Source organism: Oncorhynchus keta, unplaced genomic scaffold (assembly GCF_023373465.1).
Source record: "Oncorhynchus keta strain PuntledgeMale-10-30-2019 unplaced genomic scaffold, Oket_V2 Un_contig_5916_pilon_pilon, whole genome shotgun sequence".
Classification (NCBI taxonomy): domain Eukaryota; kingdom Metazoa; phylum Chordata; class Actinopteri; order Salmoniformes; family Salmonidae; genus Oncorhynchus; species Oncorhynchus keta.
The window spans coordinates 569195-580047 of record NW_026288583.1 but is presented as its reverse complement, the minus strand read 5'-3'; the positions used below and the strand labels follow the sequence as shown (position 1 = coordinate 580047).

Sequence of the window (10853 nt, the reverse complement as noted above, 5' to 3'; positions counted from 1 at the left end):
TGGTTTGTGGTTTTAACTTCTTAGATATAGGGGGCAGCATTTCCACTTTTTGATAAATAGCGTGCACGATTTCAACTTCCTGCAACTCATGCCAGGAATATATTACATGCATATGATTAGTAGGTGTGGATTGAAAACACTCTGAAGTTTCTAAAACGGGTTCAATCATGTCTGTGACTATAACAGAAAATATTTTTTCCTCTGACAGTTCCCTTAGGTGTCCTTGCCAAGAGAAATTTGATATAGCGCCCATTTTACAGTTCCTACGACTTCCACAGGATGTCACCAGTCTTTGGAATTGGGTTGAAGTTAATCATTGGTGAAACGAAGAAAAGGCACATCCTGGAACAACGTTACACTTTTGATAGTTACGCAGGGAAAAAGGGGCATGTTTTGTTTACTTTCTCTATCGAATACAGTTTGCCCCTTCTACAATTTGATTGATTATTAACGTTTAAAAATACCTAAAGTTGTATTACAAAAGTAGTTTGAAATATTTTGGAAAAGTTTATAGGCAACTTTTGAAATGTAGTGACGTTTTTTTCCGGATCAAACCTGCTTTATAAATGGACATTTTGGGTATACATGGATGGAATTAATCGAAAAAAATGACCAATTGTGATGTTTATGGGACATATTGGAGTGCCAACAAAGAAGCTCGTCAAAGGTAATGCATGTTTTATATTTTATTTCAGCGTTTTGTGTAGCGCCGGCTACGCTAATTATTTTGTGTGATTTAATGTGTGATTTAATGAACGTTTGAGTTTTATCGCGTTTTATTTGAATTTGGCACTATGCATTTCCCAGGGCTATTGACCACTTGAGACGCTAGCGTCTCACTATCCCTAAGAAGTTTAAATAGACAGCTACAAAGAATATAGATGAAAACTCTCTTGGTAAATAGTGTGGTCTACATGAGATACCCCAACTTAGGCGAGCAAATACTTGAGACTTCCTTAGATGTTGTGCACCAGCTGTTGTTTACAAATAAACATAGACCGCCACCCCTTGTCTTATCAGAGGCGTCTGTTCTATCCTGCCGAAAAAGAGTAAAACCTGCCAGCTGTATGTTATTCATGTCGTCGTTCAGCCACGACTCAGTGAAACATAAGATATTACCGTTTTCAATGTACCATTTGTAGGATATGCTGTATGTGCTCTTTGCTCGTCTATTTTATTATCCAATGATTGTACTTTGGCTAATAGGACCGATGGTAAAGGCAGATTACCCACATTACAAGGCACCCAGACCTACATACCCATCTCTTTCTCCTGCGAATGACTGGGGTGAGGGCCTTGTCGGGTGTCTGGAGTAAATCCTTTGCGTCCGACTCGTTAAAGAAAAAAATATATTCTTCCAGTACGGGGTGAGTAATCGCTGTCCTGATATCTAGAAGCTCTTTCTGGTCATAAGAGATGATTGCAGAAACATTATGTACAATATGAATTACAATTAAAGCGGATAAACACACACAATAGCACAATTGGTTATTAGATCGTAAAATGGCAACCATCTCTTAGATAGATCGCTGGTAGAAAACTGTTTACTACATCCCAAAAGATATACTTTGTAGATAATTGGCCCTCTTTCTGGGACTCTCCCACAAACAGGACCAAGCCTGGCCAGCTGAGGATTGATTGACTCCATCCTAGCTGGAGGGGTGCTCTCATCTTATCTATCGCATAGACAGGGCCCTATAACTCATCTAGCTCCACAATGAGATAGAGGGCAGGCCAGGCAGCAGGCAGGCCAGGCAGCAGGCTGTTAGCCAGCCTGCCAGCTTAGTGGAGTCTGCCACTAGCACTGTCAGTGTAGTCAGCTCAGCTATAATAATAATATAATAATATATGCCATTTAGCAGACGCTTTTATTCAAAGCGACATACAGTCATGTGTGCATACATTCTACGTATGGGTGGTCCCGGGAATCGATTGACATCGTGTCTGTGCCTCAATCTATGTTGGGCAAAACTAAACATGGCGGTGTTCGCCTCAGCAATCTCACTGGAGTAAAGACTTCCTCCATTCTGTTCATTATTGAAAGAGATTGTGATATCTCACATTGCAAAATATGATATATTGTGTTATATTCCTACATTCCTTTAACATCTCCACAAACATCAAAGTGTTTCCTTTCAAATGGTACCAAGAAAATGTATATTTTTGCTTCAGGGCCTGAGTTACAGAAAGTTAGATTGGGGTATGTCATTTTAGGTGAAAATTGAAAAAAAGGGGTGGATCCTTAAGAGTTGCAATTTAGATCTTGGCCACTAGATGGCAGCAGCGTATGTGCAAAGTTTTAGACTGATCCAATGACCCTTTGCATTTCTGTTCAAAATGTTGTTTCAAAGACTGCCTAAATATGCCTAATTTGTTTATTAATAACGTCTCATGTTCAAAATTGTGCACTCTCCTCCCAACAGTAGCATGGTATTAGTTCACTGTAATAGCTACTGTAAATTGGACAGTGCAGTTAGATTAATAAGAATGTAAGCTTTCTTCCAATATCAGATATGTCTATGTCCTGGCACTTACAACCTCATGCTTATCGCATTAGCCTACATTAGCTCAACCGTCCCGTGGAAGGGACAAAGATCCCAAAGAAGTTTTAATGGTACGAGGTCCAAGATCAGCTCCACATCACTGGAAGGGACATCTGCTTCTTCGTTGTGTTGACCACCAAAGCCTCCATCCCCATCCAGATTGACGACCTCTGACAAACTCATATTGCTGCTTCTGTCAGTACCTCTATTCAGGGAAGCCAATGGTCAAAAAATATTCCACAAAGTTCATACATACACACTCGGTTCCCAGAATAGGTTATATTACATGCAAGTTTTGCGAAAAGCAGCCAACTAAAGTCGTAGTTCACTTTATCGTGGGCACATTGGGAATTTATATCTTGATGTTCAAATAATTTCTTACCTCTTGTATATTACTTGCTGAAGGCTGCAGTCATCCCTGCCTGTACCTGGCATTGTTGAAAAACAAGTGAACAATGAATAAAGATCATACATAAACAATAGGGTCCTAGAATAGGTTATATTACATTAAAGTTTTGTTCAAAGCAGCCAACTAAAGTAATGTAGTTAACGTAAGTTCAATCATGAAGGCTGGTGGAGTCCATCTCCTCAGTTTCATTGTAGTACAACACAATTCAGATAGCATTTTATCATGGGCACAGTGGGAATTTATATCGGTTATGTTTAAATTATGTCTTACCCCCAGAGTGAGAGAGCACACTTTGATCACTTCGAGCAGATCTCCTTGAATAGGGTGGTATTGACCATGCACTGCTTCTCGTGAGGTGAGCCTCATTGTTTGTTTTTGTTTCCCAAGCAACAATTCCCAACAGAAAATGGCAGCTGCTGACCCAAGTGTTGTCACTGTGGTTTTCAGGTCTGCCCATCTGAAAGTCACTTTTACTAGCTAGCTAAGTTGATTATATATATTAAAATACCATAACACACGGACTTGACTAATATGGACTAGCTTTGGTCTATCTGAACATCCAAAAATCCTACTACATTTCTGCTGGGATGGAGAAATTATCTGGAATGCTCAACTAGATGATCAGGAGAGTCTAGCGTGCTATTTGCTCAAAGAGGTGAAGTATTGCGATGAGCTATACAACTGTACTTCTGATTCTAATTCTCAAGAGGAAAGTTAAAACCCTCAGCCGTGAGGTCACTGAGGAGGACCAACAGTGATAGGCAGATTGTCTGAAAGGGACTGACATTCAGGGATGGAACATAAGGATTTTGGGCACTGGCCATTTCCCTGTTTTTAATTTATTTGTATTTATAGCCATTTCCCTGTTGTGTCAGGCACATTGTCTACTAGGCCAGTCTGAAAAGTACTAGCCTCAAGCTAGCTTAATTGTAATCCCTGCTGACATGTATAACTGACGTCACAGGTTATTTGATTAGTCATGTACTTGTGGAACAAAACCGGACTCGTGGAACAAGTCCTTTGTGAGCTAGGTACAGTAGCCAGCTAGTTAACGTTAGCTCACTGTTCGTGTAGTTATTTTTCCACATTGTGGATATTTAGGGATATTTAGCAAATGTTTAGCTATCTAGTTATGCTAGTTCATCGTTTGTGTAGTCAGATCCCACGGGTGGTGACATGCTAACTAGTCCACCAGGGCAGGGATATTTAACGTTAGCTAGTAGCACTAATCGCTAATATTAGGCACATGCGCCAGCATGTCACCGCCTGTTGGGAAAGTCAGACTACACCACGTGAGATACGGTGCAACGTTAACTAGCTAACGTTAGCTAATGTAGCCAACTAGCCAACCAAGGTGCCTAAACTAGCTAGCCAACAAGGCAATATTTATCTAGCTATATCCCTGCCCTGGTGGGCTAATGTTAGCTAGTATGTCAAAAAGTATGACTACACAAACCATGAGCTAACCTTAACTAGCTGGCTAGCTCACAAAGGACAAAGTCACAACAGTCATTATGCTAGCCTATGCTGGTTTTCTTTGTACTTTAAAGGAAGGTAACGTGTTATCTAGCAAATTTTCAAAATCATCTAGATAACCACAGATCTTTGATTTAGCCAAAATAGCTTTGTTAGCAGCTCACAAACAGGGGTTACCTTATCACACAGCTCCAGCGATGCCTCTCGCTTACAGAGGTCGGAAAACAATAAAATGGAAATGTATGCTTAATGGAGTAGTTGTTACAATCCGGTACATAGCACAGAACCATCCTTGCTTCTGATCAACCGAGAGACCTAAGGTTAGCTAGTTAGCTACAAAGGCCAGAGGGTAATTCAAAAGATTATTGTAATTCAAAAATGCTAAGGTAGCTAGCTAGGTAATTTGATAAATGCTAAAAAAAATAATAATACACACGAGAAATACACAATATCAATTATTTACATGAGAATCTAAAAAGGCTATAATATCTACTTGCTAGGTTACTTGATACTTGTTGATGAAAGTTTGCATGGAGAAATGTGGAGAGTTTTTCCCACCGAGCCTTGAGTGAGAACGTCGAAGCTTGCGACAGGATGTGTAGTTCTGTATGAAAGCCACATTAGCGACTAATTAAGCGTTTCATTTTGGGGGGGATAATTACAGGCAACTAATATTGATCAAAGTTACTTTGTCCGAGAGATATTTAGATGGTTATCAAAATGTCAAGCCAGGGTAAGCCTACACAAAACACAGACCTTATATGAAGCAGTTCTAAAATCCCCTACGGTAAAAAGAATGGTGGAAAAACGTTTGGAACCATTTCTTGGTTTTACTGCTAGGTTTTCTGGGTATTATGACTCCTACTGTGGTACTCAATTGATTTCAATGTCTTGATTTACACAACATATGAGTTACAGGACGTGCGTAGGCTACATCTCAGGTCATGATTCAGGCCTAGGAGAGTGTTCAAAGGAAAGCCTACTTGTATTAAGTACTGAGGCAGAGCAGTATTTATACAGTGGTGCAGTAGTAGTAGTAATACCAAGTAAAGGAGCTCTTCCAGCAGAAGGCCATTAGTAACGTGCGAGCAGATGGGTAAACAGAGACATATCTTTCCTCGCTTCCACCAGGGCCAAGGCCCAGTGGGGGAGTCTGTGTGTGAGTCTGTGTGTCTGTGTGTGTAGGAGTCTTCCGATACAGACAGCATGTTTGTGGGTGTTTGCAGTGGGACTTGGCTTGTCTCAGTGGTGTGTGTGTGTGTGTGTGTGTGTGTGTGTGTGTGTGTGTGTGTGTGTGTGTGTGTGTGTGTGTGTGTGTGTGTGTGTGTGTGTGTGTGTGTGTGTGTGTGTGTGTGTGTGTGTGTGTGTGTGTGTGTGTGTGTGTGTGTGGTGCATATGTGCGTTGATGCTTAAAGTAACTCAGTTCAGCTGTAAATCCTCTGTGAGTCCCCCTGGCTCTGATGGTGACCACAAGCCTGTTTGTTCTGTGTCCATGTCTCACAGTAGGTAAAACTCCCCAGCACACCCCCACTATTGTTAAAACCATAAGGCAGCGTGTTGTGCTTGTACCGAGTCCATGTTTAAAGTACCTTTCACTCTCCCTCCCTTCCACTCCCCCCTTCTCCTTCCCTCCCTCTCCCCTTTCTCCCTTTCTCTCGCTCCCCCCACTCTCTTTCGCTCTCTCTGGTCTGAGCCCAGTCTGGGTTGTGGCTAATTGACTAAAATTACGAACCAAATGTTGCACTGTAGCATTTTAGCTAACCCTAACCCTTTTCATAACTGTAACCTAATTATTCTAACCTACTACGTTAATTATCCTAACCTGCTGCGTTACGACTCTTAACCTGATACGAATAGTACTCCTGTCCATAGCTGTACTCCATGTAGCCAAAACCACCAGTCTGTTGGTGGCTGTGGTTGTTTGCTCTGGATCTCTATAACCACAGACACTTCCTGTGGTTAACCTCTTGAACCTCTGGGGGCAGTATTTCATTTTTGGATGAAAAATGTTCCCGTTTTAAACAAGATATTTTGTCACGAAAAGATGTTCGACTATGCATACAATTGACAGCTTTGGAAAGAAAACACTCTGACGTTTCCAAAACTGCAAAGATATTGTCTGTGAGCGCCACAGAACTAATGCTACAGGCGAAACCAAGATGAAACTTCAAACAGGAAGTGAGCCAGATTTTTGAGGCGCTGTGTTCCAATGTCTCCTTATATGGCTGTGAATGCGCCAGGAACGAGCCTACACTTTCTGTCGTTTCCCCAAGGTGTCTGCAGCATTGTGACGTATTTGTAGGCATATCATTGGAAGATTGACCATAAGAGACTACATTTACCAGATGTCCGCCTGGTGTCCTCCGTCGAAATTGGTGCGTAATCTCCAGCTGCATGTATTCTTCCATGTGATTCAGAGGAGAAACCAAACTGCCACGAATGACTTATCATCGAATAGATATGTGAAAAACACCTTGAGGATTGATTCTAAACAACGTTTGCCATGTTTCTGTCGATATTATGGAGTTAATTTGGAAAAAAGTGTTTTGATGACTGAATTTTCGTGGTTTTTCTTAGCCAAACGTGATGAACAAAATGGAGCGATTTCTCCTACACAAATAATATTTTTGGAAAAACTGAACATTTGCTATCTAACTGATAGTCTCCTCATTGAAAACATCCGAAGTTCTTCAAAGGTAAATTATTTTATTTGAATGCATTTCTTGTTTTTGTGTAAATCCCTGCCTACAGACAGAAACTAAAACTAGAGGCTCCCACGCTGAGGTGTGTCCAACGCTGGTCCGACCAAGCTGACTCCACACTCCAAGACTGCTTCCATCACGTGGACTGGGATATGTTTCGTATTGCGTCAGATAACGACATTGACGAATACGCTGATTCGGTGTGCGAGTTCATTAGAACGTGCGTTGAAGATGTCGTTCCCATAGCAACGATTAAAACATTCCCTAACCAGAAACCGTGGATTGATGGCAGCATTCGCGTGAAACTGAAAGCGTGAACCACTGATTTTAATCAGGGCAAGGTGTCTGGTAACATGACCGAATACAAACAGTGCAGCTATTCCTCCGCAAGGCTATCAAACAAGCTAAGCGTCAGTACAGAGACAAAGTAGAATCTCAATTCAACGGCTCAGACACAAGAGGCATGTGGCAGGGTCTACAGTCAATCACGGACTACAGGATTAAATCCAGCCCAGTCACGGACCAGGATGTCTCCCAGGCAGACTAAATAACTTTTTGCCCGCTTTGAGGACAATACAGTGCCACTGACACGGCCTGCAACTAAAACATGCGGTCTCTCCTTCACTGCAGCCAAGGTGAGTAAAGACATTTAAACCCTCGCAAGGCTGCAGGCCCAGACGGCATCCCCAGCCGCGCCCTCAGAGCATGCGCAGACCAGCTGGCCGGTGTGTTTATGGACATATCCGTCTGCTGTTCCCACATGCTTCAAGAGGGCCACCATTGTTCCTGTTCCCAAGAAAGCTAAGGTAACTGAGCTAAACGACTACCGCCCGTAGCACTCACTTCCGTCATCATGAAGTGCTTTGAGAGACTAGTCAAGGACCATATCACCTCCACCCTACCTGACACCCTAGACCCACTCCAATTTGCTTACCGCCCAAATAGGTCCACAGACGATGCAATCTCAACCACACTGCACACTGCCCTAACCCATCTGGACAAGAGGAATAGCTATGTGAGAATGCTGTTCATCGACTACAGCTCGGCATTCAACACCATAGTACCCTCCAAGCTCGTCATCAAGCTCGAGACCCTGGGTCTCGACCCCGCCCTGTGCAACTGGGTACTGGACTTCATGACGGGCTGCCCCCAGGTGGTGAGGGTAGGTAACAACATCTCCTCCCCTCTTATCCTCAACACTGGGGCCCCACAAGGGTGCGTTCTGAGCCCTCTCCTGTACTCCCTGTTCACCCACGACTGCGTGGCCACGCATGCCTCCAACTCAATCATCAAGTTTGCGGACGACACAACAGTGGTAGGCTTGATTACCAACAACGACGAGACGGCCTACAGGGAGGAGGTGAGGGCCCTCGGAGTGTGGTGTCAGGAAAATAACCTCACACTCAACGTCATCAAAACTAAGGAGATGATTGTGGACTTCAGGAAACAGCAGAGGGAACACCCCCTATCCACATCGATGGAACAGTAGTGGAGAGGGTAGCAAGTTTTAAGTTCCTCGGCATACACATCACAGACAAACTGAATTGGTCCACTCACACAGACAGCATCGTGAAGAAGGCGCAGCAGCGCCTCTTCAACCTCAGGAGGCTGAAGAAATTCGGCTTGTCACCAAAAGCACTCACAAACTTCTACAGATGCACAATCGAGAGCATCCTGGCGGGCTGTATCACCGCCTGGTACGGCAACTGCTCCGCCCTCAACCGTAAGGCTCTCCAGAGGGTAGTGAGGTCTGCACAACGCATCACCGGGGCAAACTACCTGCCCTCCAGGACACCTACACCACCCGATGTTACAGGAAGGCCATAAAGATCATCAAGGACATCAACCACCCGAGCCACTGCCTGTTCACCCCGCTATCATCCAGAAGGCGAGGTCAGTACAGGTGCATCAAAGCTGGGACCGAGAGACTGAAAAACAGCTTCTATCTCAAGGCCATCAGACTGTTAAACAGCCACCACTAACATTGAGTGGCTGCTGCCAACACACTGACATTGACTCAACTCCAGCCACTTTAATAATGGGAATTGATGGGAATTATGTAATATATCACTAGCCACTTTAAACAATGCTACCTTATATAATGTTACTTACCCTACATTATTCATCTCATGTGCATACGTATATACTGTACTCTATATCATCGACTGCATCCTTATATAATACATGTATCACTAGCCACTTTAACTATGCCACTTTGTTTACATACTCATCTTATATGTATATACTGTACTCGATACCATCTACTGTATCTTGCCTATGCTGCTCTGTACCATCACTCATTCATATATCTTTATGTACATATTCTTTATCCCTTTACACTTGTGTGTATAAGGTAGTCATTTTGGAATTGTTAGTTAGATTACTCGTTGGTTATTACTGCATTGTCGGAACTAGAAGCACAAGCATTTCGCTACACTCGCATTAACATCTGCTAACCATGTGTATGTGACAAATACATTTGATTTGATTTTGATTTGATTTGATTATACCTTTGATGAAACAGTGGTAGTAATACATGATTATATATATAGGTGTTCCTGTTTATATTCAGAACCACATTCCTATAAATCTTAGAGAGGATCTCATGTTAAATACGTTTTAAGTAATATGGCTACAGGTTCATCTGCCTCACCTAAAGCCCATTCTTGTGGGAAGCTGCTATAGACCACAAACTGCTAACAGTCAGTATCTGGATAACATGTGTGAACTGTTTGATAATGTATATGACATCAAAAGCGAGGTATACATTCTGGGTGATTTAAATATTGAATTGCTTTCATCAAGCTGCCCACTCAAGAAAAAGCTTCAGACTGGTTCAGGTTATCAGTCAACCTACCAGAGTACTAACAAACAGCAAAGGAATGAAATCATCAAATTGCACTGATAACATATTTACGAATGCTGTAGAAATTTGCTTTAAAGCAGTATTCAAATCCATCGGATGTAGTGATCACAATATTGTAGCCATATCTAGGGAAACCAATATGCCAAAGGCCTAATATATTGTTTAAGAGGTCATGAAGTTTTGTAGTGATTCCTATGCTGTTGATATAAATAATATTTGTTTGTCTGTGGTGTGTAATGAGGAGCAATCACAAATGCTACACTTGACTTTAAAAAAAAAATGCTTATTCCAGTTACTAATAAGCATGCACCCATTAAAACTTGTTTGGGATAGGGGGCAGCATTTTCACTTTTTGATGAATAGCGTGCCCAGAGTGAACTGCCTCCTACTCAGTCCCAGATGCGAATATATGCATGTTATCATTAGTATTGGATAGAAAACCCTCTGAAGTTTCTAAAACTGTTTGAATGATGTCTGTGAGTATAACGGAACTCATATGGCAGGCAAAAACCTGAGAAAAATGCAAACAGGAAGTGGGAAATCTGAGGTTTGTAGTGTTTGAACTCATCCCTATTGAATACACAGTAGGATATGCGTTATTTTGCACTTCCTAAGGCTTCCACTAGATGTCAACCGTCTTTAGAATGTTCTTTCAGGCTGCCCCTGTGAAGGGGGGCCGGATGAGAGCTGTTTGACTAAGGGGTCTGCCTGCAGCCTCGTTCTTAGTCACGCGCTTTCACATGAGAGGTATCTCTCGTTCTATTTCTACAGACAATGGAATTCTCTGGTTGGAACATTATAGAACATTTATGATAAAAACATCCTAAAGATTGATTCTGTACTTAGTTTGACAAGTT

General features: G+C 42.3%; 1 long non-coding RNA gene across 1 annotated transcript; it reads right to left on the bottom strand.

Moving 5' to 3' along the window:
- Window positions 1-1264: 1264 nt before the first annotated feature.
- On the bottom strand, window positions 1265-3307 carry LOC118362065 (uncharacterized). The gene is made up of 3 exons (XR_004821142.2): window positions 3223-3307; window positions 2926-2971; window positions 1265-2748 (listed from the first exon to the last, which is right to left on the bottom strand). It is a non-coding gene; the product is annotated as an uncharacterized LOC118362065 (long non-coding RNA).
- Between the last annotated feature and the right edge of the window lie 7546 nt (window positions 3308-10853).